This window comes from Ambystoma mexicanum, chromosome 8 (genome assembly GCF_040938575.1).
Source record: "Ambystoma mexicanum isolate Mex_15411 chromosome 8, UKY_AmexF1_1, whole genome shotgun sequence".
In the NCBI taxonomy this organism is placed as follows: domain Eukaryota; kingdom Metazoa; phylum Chordata; class Amphibia; order Caudata; family Ambystomatidae; genus Ambystoma; species Ambystoma mexicanum.
This window is the reverse complement of record NC_090929.1, coordinates 766,930,269-766,942,916: the sequence shown is the minus strand read 5'-3', so window position 1 is coordinate 766,942,916 and position 12,648 is coordinate 766,930,269.

Here is a 12,648-nt window from a genome sequence, read left to right as displayed (position 1 = left end):
ACTTAAAAAAAGTTAGAAAAGCCCTACAATATCTTAAAGAGAACAATGAGCACTACAAAGAAATAAACATTGAATAAAACTTAAGGGAAATCTCCGAAACAGTTCATGATTCCTCACCAACTGGCCAATTTGAACTTGTAGATCCTATTACAGCATCCAATATTTTAGACCAGTATACAATCGCCAACTACACTCCAAAGACACCATAGACGATGCACTAGAAACATATCAAATGCATCAAGCCAAAAGATCTCCAGTCAACATATAGGAAAAAGTGAATAAGCAAAAGCCTTTCTGTTACTCTTTCGTACAGGAAACGGGGCAAAATATGATGAAAGATGCAAACAAATAACAACATCAGAATAGCACTCTTTACAAATGCATTCTGAAGACCCGAGATTCAGAAAAAACATTGAATGCATATTCCACCTCCTGTTTGAAAACAGATTCCAATTTGTATACATGTTTTTTTTCTTATTTTTACTGTATTTGTGTTGGTTTTACAAAACATTTACAAAATGAACACAAGAAATTGAAACATAAGAATTCAAATAATAACAATAAAGCAATTCGTAACAATAAAACAATTCTCTGACCTATGCACTAACAGCAAAGCAAAACACAATATGTAGTCAATTTTTCCATAGACATTTTTGGAGACCGTGATCATACCTTATGCTATTTTTGGTTACTAGGTATCCTGTCTTTCCAGTACTTACTCAAAGTCTTAATTTCAAGGTCTTTTAACATGGAGATTGAAAGGCATAAATCCAAGATATTTTTGAAATTCAACTATAGAAAATTAGAAAACTGGTTCCAATTTTTAAACATGTCTGCTACCCAACTACTTCAAAAGATAAAAGACAAAGATGCATTTTTGCAGTCAAGTGTCACAAACCTCTTGTCAAACATGCGTGATACAAAAGAATACTGGTTCCAATGTCATGCTGATATGATGTATGCTACGGAACCTTTGCTTACCCACAAGGTTTGTCACTTTGAGTTGTGCAGAATATGCATGGGAGGACTTGAATGACTTCCTACGCATAGCAAACCAAAACAAAGGAGCGATATACATAAAATCTCCAGGAGAACTCTGCTCTCTTGACCCTGTAAATGAATCAAGATACTTTTGCCACCGCTTTATTGACATGTTGCACTTCATCTGTGATAAAACAATTCCTCCACTCGGAGAAGTAGAACACTTCTTTTGGAGAAAATAATTTCAAACCAGAGGAGCACCACACATTTGCATGCTTTTGTGGATAAAAGATGCTCCTAAATTTGGTCATGACAGTGATGCCACTAATTTGCAGTTTATTCACAAATATGTAACATGCGACATCCCTTCAGAAAGGACACATAGTGAGCTACATACACAAATGTTACACTTCCAAAAACATATGGGTAGCAAAAATTGCTGATGTAGACATAAAAAGAAAGGTAAATACTATACCAAATGCTGCTTTGGTTTTCCTAGACCAGTTTCAGCAAAAGGTCAAGTAAACAGCTTCATGTCTTCTGTTAGACACAGTGTGAAAGGCAAATTGCCTAAAAACACAAACTGCATTAAAAGAAACAAAGCTTCAAAGTACATCCATAATTACTTTGCAATCATTGCCCTCTTGTGGAATGCCAACATAGATATACAATACATTTCAGACAATTCCACTGCTGTTGCAAGATATGTCATAGCCTACCTAACCAAAGCTGAGAAAACATACCATCTGACAAAACACTGTCACAAAAAGTGTACAGCTTTGGCATAAAAATGCTCTCCCATAGAGAATGTGGATGCTATGAAGCTGCGGGCTGTTTAACAAGGACAGCCTTATATGGCAACTCCGAACACATAGCTTGACAAAGTCTTGGTCCTGCTGCATCCAGAAAAAAGAGTAATGAAATCATACCAAGACATAGAAACAATAGCCAAAAGTGATCCCGACACCCAGAACATTTTGGAAAAAATGTATTAGACACATACTTCCCAAACAGAAGTACTGCTTTGGAAAACATGCACCTATACCCTACAGCCCAACATGTCTCCTACAACAGTAATGTTAAACCAGATGAAAAAAAAAAAGGAAATACATAGTCAAAACTTGTGAAGGCAGCCTCGTCAAACTTATCAAACCCAGCCTATTTAATAATATAAAGTTATCATTTAAAACTCCAATTGCCACCAATTTTTCCAAACATTTACTTGAACGGCTCAGACCAGTTGTGTTTGCAAATGCTTGTCCTTCATAGAAATGCAACAAATAATCCTCACAATACTTACAGTGTCTCAGTAAGAATTGGACTACTGTGCAGGAATGTTAAGTTTCACCATAAACACACAAGAAGATCCACAGCCATGCACCCAAGAGTCTAGGCACTGGCCACAACCACCACGAAAATATGGAAAGGCATCCAAGACTCTGGCCACTGGCCACAACCACCATACCACAACTTGCCCTTAACTTCCCAATTCAAACACCATTTGCAGACATCAAAATAGACTGCCAACCCTATTTTTCACCAATGGCAATATCGCCATATCATCTAGATTCCACTCCCCTACTCACAAGCCCTCTTGTAGTCAGCAAATAATGTAATTTTCACGTTAAATCTGATCACCTTAAATCTCTCCTCACTAATGTTTTTCACTGAAGTTCAAGGGGTTTGCTAAAATATAGTTTCTTTGTGGCCCACTAGCCGTGAGTTTTGGCCATGGTCTTCAGCTGTGGCCACTGTACATGTTGCATGAATTGGTTTCCTTAGGGCCCAGTAGCCATGACCTTGGGCAGAGAGATCCATTATGCCATGCCTTGGACATGTGATCCATGGAAATGCAAAATTACTTTTTTTTAACTCTCTCCGCATTCCCATGCGATTCCCCCGATTATGGTAATGAACTACACATGGGTTTCTTTGGGGCTGATTGCCATGCTCTTCAGCCCTGGCCTTCGACCATGCCATTGTACATGTTGCACCAATACGTTTCTTTGAGGCCCACTAACAATGGCCTTTGCCTTTGCCTTTACATGTTGTGCCAATAGGTTAATTTGGGGCTCAATAGCCACGACTGAATGTGATGGACACTGTACATGCTTCACCAATAGGTTTCTTTGGATCCCACTAACTATGGTACTTGGACATGGCCACTGTACATGTTGCACCAATAGGTTTCTTTGGTGCCTTCTAGCAGTCTTCCCTTTTACCCCCCCCCCCCCATTTAATCCCCAAGAATATGTTTCTATTGCTGTCACAATGAGATTGAGTTTACATATGTATTTAGGTCATTACATTTTTTACCAAATACTTGTTTAGCAGGGAGGGATCCCACTCCACTCTGCTCATTCTCCTCCCTATGACAAATCAATGTACTGCCTGCACAATTGGCAAAAGGGCTCATAAAACAAATTCCACTTTTTATATCAATAATTAATGCACTTGTTGGGGCCAGATTACAGAAACTTTGCACTGGTGCAAGTGCAAAGTTGCACGGTATTAGCACTAGGGCACAGTTTGCCCTATTTTTTAAAACACTGGGACATATTAGAAAACTATTGCACCATGACAAGTGCAGTTTGGCATGGTATAGGCATCAGGACAAAAAATGCTCTTGGGGAAAAAAGATAGATTTTCACTGCATTATTGCAACAGGGCAAAGTTTGCCCTAGTGCTAATACGGAATGGTATTAGCACTAGGGCAAACTTTGCCTTGGTGAAAAAACACATATAAAATGTATCTTTCTTGCACTAGGGCAATTTTTTCCCAGGTGCTTATACAATGCCACGGTGCAGTTGTCATGGTGCAATAGTTTTCTAATATGTCCTAGTGTTTTTAAAAATAGGGCAAACTTTGCCCTAGTGCTAATACCGTGCAACTTTGCCCTTGCACCAGTGCAAAGTTTCTGTAGTCTGGCCCTGGTTTTCATTTGCAGATTTTGCTGCGGATTAATTCCATCCATAGTTGTGGTCGCTATTTTTTAAAAGGAAGTGAAAATCCCGATCTGCAAAGTAATGTAACTGAGCAAGCATGTGAGAAGCTGCTTAGCAATGAGGTGTCATCGTGAGCTTGGTTATGGAGGGGTTGAGCAGACCATGACTGTGAGCTGAAGCATGATTTATTTTTTATTTTTTATTGCGCATTTGTTAGGTGCTTATACAACAAGTAAATTGTGTTTCAAAGTGCCAATATGGCAACAGGGAGGGAACATGGCATTGAAACAATATATATACACTGAAGGATAAAGATAAACTACTAGGCCTTCTGAATATTTGGAACATGTGAATGCAGAGAGAGAAGAGGGGAGGAGGGAGTGAAGGTAAGTGCTGGAATGACCGTGATTGTGGGTGAGCAGCAGATGTAAGTGACAAGTACAGTAAGTGCTACGGAGCGCTGATCTGCAATAAGTGGGCAAGATCAGGCCTACAGTGGGGTAGGCTGGTGTGAGCCGAGGAAAGTGCAGTTTGTAGGCAGAAGCTGAGGTGATTGGGTGTGTGAGGCGAGGGCCACGAGGAAACATAAGGGCCCTGGTTACCAATCGTAGTGACTGTGATGTTAGCAGAGGAGGGAAGAAGGAAAGGAGAAAGTGAAAAGGAATGTCTTGAGGAGCTTCCTGGGTTTGAGAAGGTCTGGCTCAAGACAAAGAGGAAAGGGAAGGCTGTTCCACAAGAGGGAGTCTGCTGAAGCAAGAGATCGGCTTACGGACCTCTGTTTAGTGCACCGCTTCATACATAGAGAGTTGGTAACAGAGGAACATAGAGGTCTAGAGGGAGAATATTTGCTGATAGCAAGCTGCAGATAGCATGGTCCCGGCCCCAGTCAGCCTTGTGGATGATTCAGAGGGATTTGAATTTAATCAGAGCAGCAACCAGTGGCCAGTGAAGTGTTTCTAGGGCAGGAGCGATGAAGTCCCTGGGCTTGAGGCCAAGGATAAGTCTTGCTGCCCTATTCTGGATTAGCTGGAGGGAGCCTAAAGAGGAAGATGGTAGATTCAAGAGTAGACTGTTGCAGTAGTCAAGCCTGGAGAGACCAGAGCTCTGGTAACATTGAGCTTCTGGGGGAAAGTGAGATAAGGGAGAATTATTTCAGAAGGAAGTGTTGAATGTTGGACTTCTTGGCAATGTCCTAGATATGCGGGAGGAAGGAGAGAGAGGAGTCGAAGATGACCCCAAGAGTTTTGGTATTGGATGAAGGAGCAGGGGGAGAGCCCGTAGAGGATGGCAGAGTGAGTGGAAGAAAGAGGGAGCAAGGGTCCCAATAGGAATTATCTCAGTCTTGTTAGCATTGAGGCAGAGATCATTGTAAGTGCACCAATACTGTATAGCAGATAGGAAGTCCGGGATGATGGAAGAATCAATAGGGTTAGCAGGATGTTTGAAGAAAAGTTGCGTGTCATCTGCGTAGAACTGGAGGTTATGGGAGAAGGAAGAAATGTTGCATGCCAGTAGACCAAGATAAGTGTTAAAGAGCCAGGGGGAGAGATATGAGCCCTGGGGGACACCACAGGTGGAGACGGAAGTAGGCAAGGAGAAGGTGCCAAGAATAATCCAGTATGGATGTTCAGGAAGCCAGTCCAGTGTACGCTCTGCGATCCCAAGGGTATCATGAAGCCCTTTTATGAGGATGGAGTGGTTGACCGTGTCAAAGGCAGAGGAAAGATAAAGTAGAATGAGGATGGCTGTAGAGTTAGAATCCAGAGATGCGAGCAGTTCTTCACAAGTGTTCAGAAGAACAGTTTCCATGCCTCTCGATGCTTGGAATCCAGTGTGTGAGCTAAATTGGGGGAAGGCCAACTTTTCCAGGAGTTTCCCAAGAAAGGGGGTGATAGAACTAGGGCAGTAGTTTGCTGGACAAGCAGGGTCTGCTGATGGTTTTTTCAGCAGGGGGCGCAGAAGGGAGTGATCAAGGGAAAGATCCAGTAGCAAGACACTGGTTGCAAAAATCAGCAAGAGCGGGTTCAAGAGAGCCAGTAAGTTCTACGGAGCGCTGAGCTGCAATAAGTGGGCAAGATCAGGCCTACAGTGGGGTAGGCCGGTGTGAGCCGAGGCAAGTGCAGGGGGTGCAGAAGGTAGTGATGGAGGGAGGAGGGGAAAGATCCAGTAGCAAAACAATGGTTGCAAAAATCAGCAAGAGCAGGGTCAAGAGAGCCAATGTTGTCCTTGATGTTTCTGGAGGGGGAAGGGGAATCCTGTTTGGCGGAGACATTCATAGAGCGACAACTCTGATGATCTCATTGGGTGTGACAGGGGAGAAGGAGAAGAACGAGGAGGAAGCATTGATCATGGAGGGGCAGTCATTGATCGAGATTTGATGGTGAGCAGGTGGGCAGACTACAGGAGGCTGGGATATCACAGAAGCATCATTAAAAATGTGTATTTCGTGTCTGCACGATATGGATGCGATCAAGAAATTGAAGGGTCAGTATGAGGTAAGTTCATCTAATTTCCGTGCAATATGTATGTAAAATAGGCAGAAAGATTGCCTGCATAAAAATATAAGTGGACATGGAGGGCCACCCTGCCCCAGACCGCACTGTACATTCAAAATAATCAAAGAAATATAATATTTAAAAGATCTGAGTCATTGCTTACAAGACAAAAGCTAAATTATGATGTTTTAAATGAGGCATCATTGGGATTCTACCGCAAGCACCATTATCTTATCAGAGAAAGTGGGAAAAACATGATTGGAATTTCTTTGAAACTCAGTACCCATAATTTGCAATATATATTTCTAATCACCACCTAATTTATGGATTTTGTTGTTTGCTCTTCTTGACATTTTTTGTATGTTTTAGGGCCAGTATGGGACTGATGGAGCATAGACTCTAAATACTTTCCCTGAATGGTATAGCAAATAATGTTGAAGGACCTAGGGCCTCATTACGGCTTTGCCGGTAGCCATGCCCTTAATAAGGGCATGGCTGCCACCAAAACCATGACCGGGTTCCCTGAATGGGGAATTACCGGGCTATTCCGAGTTTGGAGAGCCCGGTAATTCCCCCTACAGGGAACCCGGACCCAGACCCCCCTCCCCATAGGGCTCAATGGGAATGGATGCAGGGAGCTAACAATGGGCCGGTTACGTGACGTCCACATCGGGTCCCGCGAGGGAACCTCGTAATGAGGTGAATGGGTTTATCGGGTCCGCCACCATTAGCGGCATCCGTTAACCCATTCCGCCAGGGTCGTAATCAGGCCCCTAAATTTTATGAGGAGTGAAGGGGCTAGTGGACTTAGTAACAAAGGAATTCTCACATTGAGCACTTGTATATTTAGTATTAATAACACCAGCAATTACAGCACTTCAAAGTGTAAGGATTTGCTTTATGATCATGGGATAGTATTATTAATAAACAAAATCCTAACGCAACCAAGATATGGGACAGTAAACTACTAAAAAGTGGCAGTTTTATTTGATAATTTAACAGATGGACAGTGAAATGGCGATGGGTATGGTTCTCAAAATTAAGATGTGAGGATACATAAACTACCACATTCAAATACCTGACCACTTGCTCATTTAAGACACAAACATTATGCTTACATGTTACTAGCAGGAATATTTTACAAAAGGTGGTCTATGGGAAGCATGTGGGGAAAGGGTGTGGGGGTTTGTTCTGCATTTCATTAATTCTGACTCAGCAGCGCTAGGGGGAGTGCTGCTTCGGACTCACTAGGGTCTCACCTGCTCAAATTCTCCCGGCCTACACCGCCGGGTGAAGCCTGTACGGAAAGTCGCAGTTATCTATCTGCCACCAGGGTGTTTTGGGAACCTCAGGAGGAAGGCGCAGTATCACAAGAAAGCATACCAGAAGCTAGAAGCAGCGAGGAACTTCCCTATCAGGTGAGAAACTGCAAGGAATAGGACCATTATATTCGTGTCTGTGATTGCAGGGGCAAGGTAAAACGTTCATCTTCCTCAATTGCTTTGCTCCCACATCACAATGCAAGACCAAGAGCAAGAAAAGTGCAAGAAATTAACTTTCAAGAGGCAATTAGTAGCAGGGCCCTTTTCAATAGGTGCAGGCACGGACAATGGGGAAAAATAGCCTCACAGCCACACAAGAATCTCAGGAGAGGCTTCACACTGGTTATGGAAAATTAATCAGTTCCTTGGAGCCAGTCAGGTTGTCTGGGGGTCTAAAGTCCTGGTAGACAGGGATAGCACCCACATACTGGCATAAGTAGCAGTCCAGCTCCCCATATCTTCAAGTTCCAGGACGGAGACAATTTTGTGTACAACATTACTGCCACTGCTATTGCCATAGCGGACACCGGAAAAACTGAGGGAGTGCTACATGGCCAGATCAGTGTCCCAGGTGGACATAACCCATGTGTGAGTATATCACAGGGCGTTAAGGGAGTCACACCAGCCCTTCCAACCATCAAGGAATTGGCTGTCAATAAGCATCCAGCAACAGGTTTTACCAACCTGTATAGTGGCCCAAAGGGAAGTGACCTGAGCAAGGACAATCTAACACTTGCTCCAATGCCGGTGCTCACAGGTGAAAGCATTGTAACCAACAAATCATTAAACTGGCCACTGCGGGGGTTGTCGCCCACAACCAGTCCCAGTCCCAATCTAAGTATGACAAGAGACAAAAAGGTCAATAAGACTCCAAATCTACAGGATCTTCAACCTGTCCCTATAAAACTGGCACCTCTCACAGGACCCAAAAGCGCCCCCCCCCATCCTCATGGAAATAACAGAAGCTGAGGTTATTGAAGCAAATGTATGTATTCTTCACTCATATTAGCCCTTCCTGTGTGAGCCGAGCCCCAAATAAGACAGATTCAGACTTGTGTGTGTGTTGGGAGTGGCCCCCTCTTGATCCCCCTGTCGATCTTTAGTTCCATCTGTGCACCTAGTCCACACAATATTCTAATGTGGCAAACTACTAATTCTGCAATAGAACAAGGCAAATTTGGCAACTGTGTGCCAATGCAGCCTTCTTTTGTCTGAGCTAGAGGACTTAAAGAGGCGGATTATTGCCCGTGTGGAAATCCATGTGCGAGGGGGAGACACGAGGGGCACCAATTGGACAGGGGAAAGTTATGTGGGCTCTTAAACCACCAGAGGAGATTGTTCACTAAAACCACGTTACCCTCATAAACAAGAGGTGTACCGGCATGAATGGGGCTGGGCCTACTTGCACAATCAAACATGGTAATGACTCCAATAGTGCCCTCTCCAATAAGGTGCATGAGGTCTCAAACCATCCCGGCACTTATGTTTTTACCACAGCAGTACAGCCCCAAGTAGTCCAACCGTCTGATCAGCCCAAAATGAGTTTAGTTTAGTTTAGTTTATTTCATGTATTTCTATAGCGTACCTTAACCCAGAGTTATCTGGGCACATTTGACAGTTGCAAGTGTTACATGTATACAAGGTCATGGAATACAGAGATACGAAGATATAAAATCAGACCTTGGTGGCAGCATATTAAATTACATACATTATTCAGACCAGGAGTCAAATTGGGGTTCCGTGTTCATAAGGTATGGCTTAATGTTATTGCTTCTCAGCTAGCCATTTGATGGTCTTACTTCTGAAGTTTGCTAATGAGTTGGTCGTTTTCAAGGAAAGAGGGAGTGAATTCCACAGCTGTGCAGCCATGACTGGGTAACTACTCCCCCCTAACTTTTGTAATTTATATCTAGGGACTAGCAGGCTGAGTTTATTGGTCAACCTGGTTGAACTTTTCTGTTAAGTACAGTGGAGCTGCATGGTTCAGAGATTTATACATGAGGGACTTAGTTTTAAGTTAATCAACAGCCATTTATACTGTCTTCTTGTTTCAGATATGTGAGCTCTCCTTGATATGCTTAGACAAGATCTCAACGCGTTATTTTGCAAAGTTTGTAATTTATTGAGAACATATTTACTTGCTCCCAAGTAAAGTTTGTTGCAATAGTCCAACTTTGACAGTTTTAGTGCTCTGGCAAGAGTAATGCCACTTTCCTTGGAAAGCAATGGTTTACATGCTCTGATCAGTTTCCCTGTGTAGGCAGTAGCCGAGGCTGTGGCATTCACTTGTTTATGTAGGTTCAATGTGGCGTTGAGATAGAAACCTACAGTTTTTACCTCTTTGACCACTGGGATCTTATTTCCATTGTTGTTGAAGGAGGCATAGTCCGTACTTAGTTTGTGCAAATTGGCTGAAGATCCCACGAATACCGAAGAGGTGGTTAGTTTCAAGATATTCCTAAATCTGTAGATAAGCTACCCCTTTCAGTATCTTCAGTAAAAAAGGGACTGTAGTGATTGGCCTATGGTTTGTAGGGATGGTAGGATCCAGTGTTTGTTTTTTAAGGACGGGTAGAACCCATGATTCCTTTAGGTTACTAGGTACTAAACCAGCTGTGAAAGACATGTTGATTAATTTAGAAATGAAAGGAGCCAGGTCTCTAGCAGCATCTTTGATTTTTTGCACGGGACAGCTATCACCTTGGCACCTTGATGGTGTAAGGGACGCAATGATTTTTCGTACCTCTGGGACAGAGACTTTGGAACATTTTAAGTCTTGGGGTGGTTTAGTGGTGGGCCTTGAGATGTTGTGGTGGTTTCCTGAGTTTTGAAGGTTTAGACATTGTTCATCAATTTTAGTTTGTACAGTGGCTATTTTGTTTGTAGAGCACTCTGAATGTTTGTGCACCAGAGTTTGTCCTTAACACAAGGATCTATAGGGATAATAGGCATCTCCATCTCTTTGAGGACGACGAATAACTCTTTGGTGCTAGAACCAGCTTGATTTCTTCTATTTTTAAATGAGTCTCGTTTAGTGCGAAGTATTTCTTCTTTGTATTTTGCAGATGAATTAATTAGATTGGTTTTGTTCTCCATGGAAGGGAGGAGTTTCTATATAGATTCAAATTTTCTTTTTTCAGCACCTAGGGTTTTCAATTCTGGAGTGAACCAGAAGTCCAAGTGAGCTTTTTGTTTGCCTTTACGCAATTTCAGGGGAGCAATTATGTTGAGGGCTTTGGTCATGTCCTTAATTTCCTCTAAGGAGTTCAGCATAGGGATCACAAGTGGCAAGATAACATCCACTGTGATGTTACGTTTGTTCCTTAGACATGGAGGTGCTAGAGGGTTTTGTTTAGTTTTTCTTTAGTAATCATTGGGAGGCTAAGTGGCAATAGATAATGATCTGTCAAAGATTGGGGAGTGATGGCAGTAACTTTAGTGTCACAGTTGAGGTCAGGCACCCTGTCAAGGGTTCTACCTTTGCTGTGGGTAGGTTGGATGACCTTTAGGATGAAGCCTTGTTCTGTAATAGAATTGGTGATTGCTAGTGCTTGCTGATCATTCGGGTCATTCAGTCCTAGATTAAAGTCACCTAATAATAACATTTGTGAGAATGTTTTGATATTCTCCGTCATTAGTATCATCAGATCTTCCTCAAAGGTGCTGATGGGCCCAAGGGGTCTGTATACTAGTTGGATAGTTATGGTATGGGAGTTGTCAATTGGTATTTTGGCTGTCAGCAGTTCGCAAGATGAGAGTTTGGGAGTTTTGGCTAATCTGACGTCTAGGTTGATTTCAATATGATGGCGATTCTGCCTCCTGTGGCATCAACTCTATCAGCTCTTACAATAGTGTAATTATCTGGTACAGCCAGTAGGAGTGAAGGTCCTGCTGCCACATGCAGCCAGGATTCTGTAATGGCCAGGAAGTCTAGATTGCCGGCAATTATTAGATCAGCAATGTCCGTCGTGTGCACTTCCAGCGATCTAGCGTTAATTAGCACCCCCTTGACAGTCTGTGTAGAGCCTTTATTAGGGAAGGTACTTTGTTTATTCTGTTTTGGTAACTTATTCTGGTTGGTTAAGTTTTATTTGCGACTTTCCTAGGTCCTGAGAGGTTTGTGGGGATATTTGGCAATAGATGAACATGATGGGTGTCCAGCAATGTCTGAAGTCTAGTGCCAAGTCTGAGATTTCTGTCTATGGTTAGGCCAGGGAGATCTGAGAGCGCAGATTTGATATGTACTACATTATCATGGTACGTTTTGGGTAGTGACTGAAGCCTGGAGCCTAGTCTGAGATTTCTGTCTACAGTCAGGCAAGGCTGACTTGTGGGAATGGGCTTGATAAATGATCCATTAGGGTGCAGAGTAGGTATGGATAAAGCATGAATCTCACCACTCAGCAGGCCTACATTTTGAGTGTTCTGGAGCAAACTTAATTTAGGTACATTGTACGTTGGCCTAATGGTTGAGTCCAGGAAGCTGTAGTTAAGCGCAGGTAAAAATGGTGCCCTGATCAAGTAACCAGTACCAATTCAATGGCTGGGAATCCAGCTCCAAGGACTGGCCATGTAGCTTGAAACCCTCCCCTGAATAACGCATGTCCCAGGGGATGTAAATCACACCCTGCGCTATGTTTTGTAACCAACAAGGTGAGAGGAGGTTATAAGGGAGCACTTTATTTCTCCACAAGGTACCCAAACTGGCCCCAAATCACAGTGAAAGCAGGGAAGCATGTACTAATAAATGTACGCACTGGTTCCGTGTAGTATGTGTTTGCAATTTGTCATTCTTGAAGACATTCAAAATTGCACCAGTCTGCTCTACCAGAGGGGGAGTGTTTTTGATTTTCTGCACATAAAATGTTTGAACTAGCGAGTGGTCAACGGCATTTTAGGTGCTG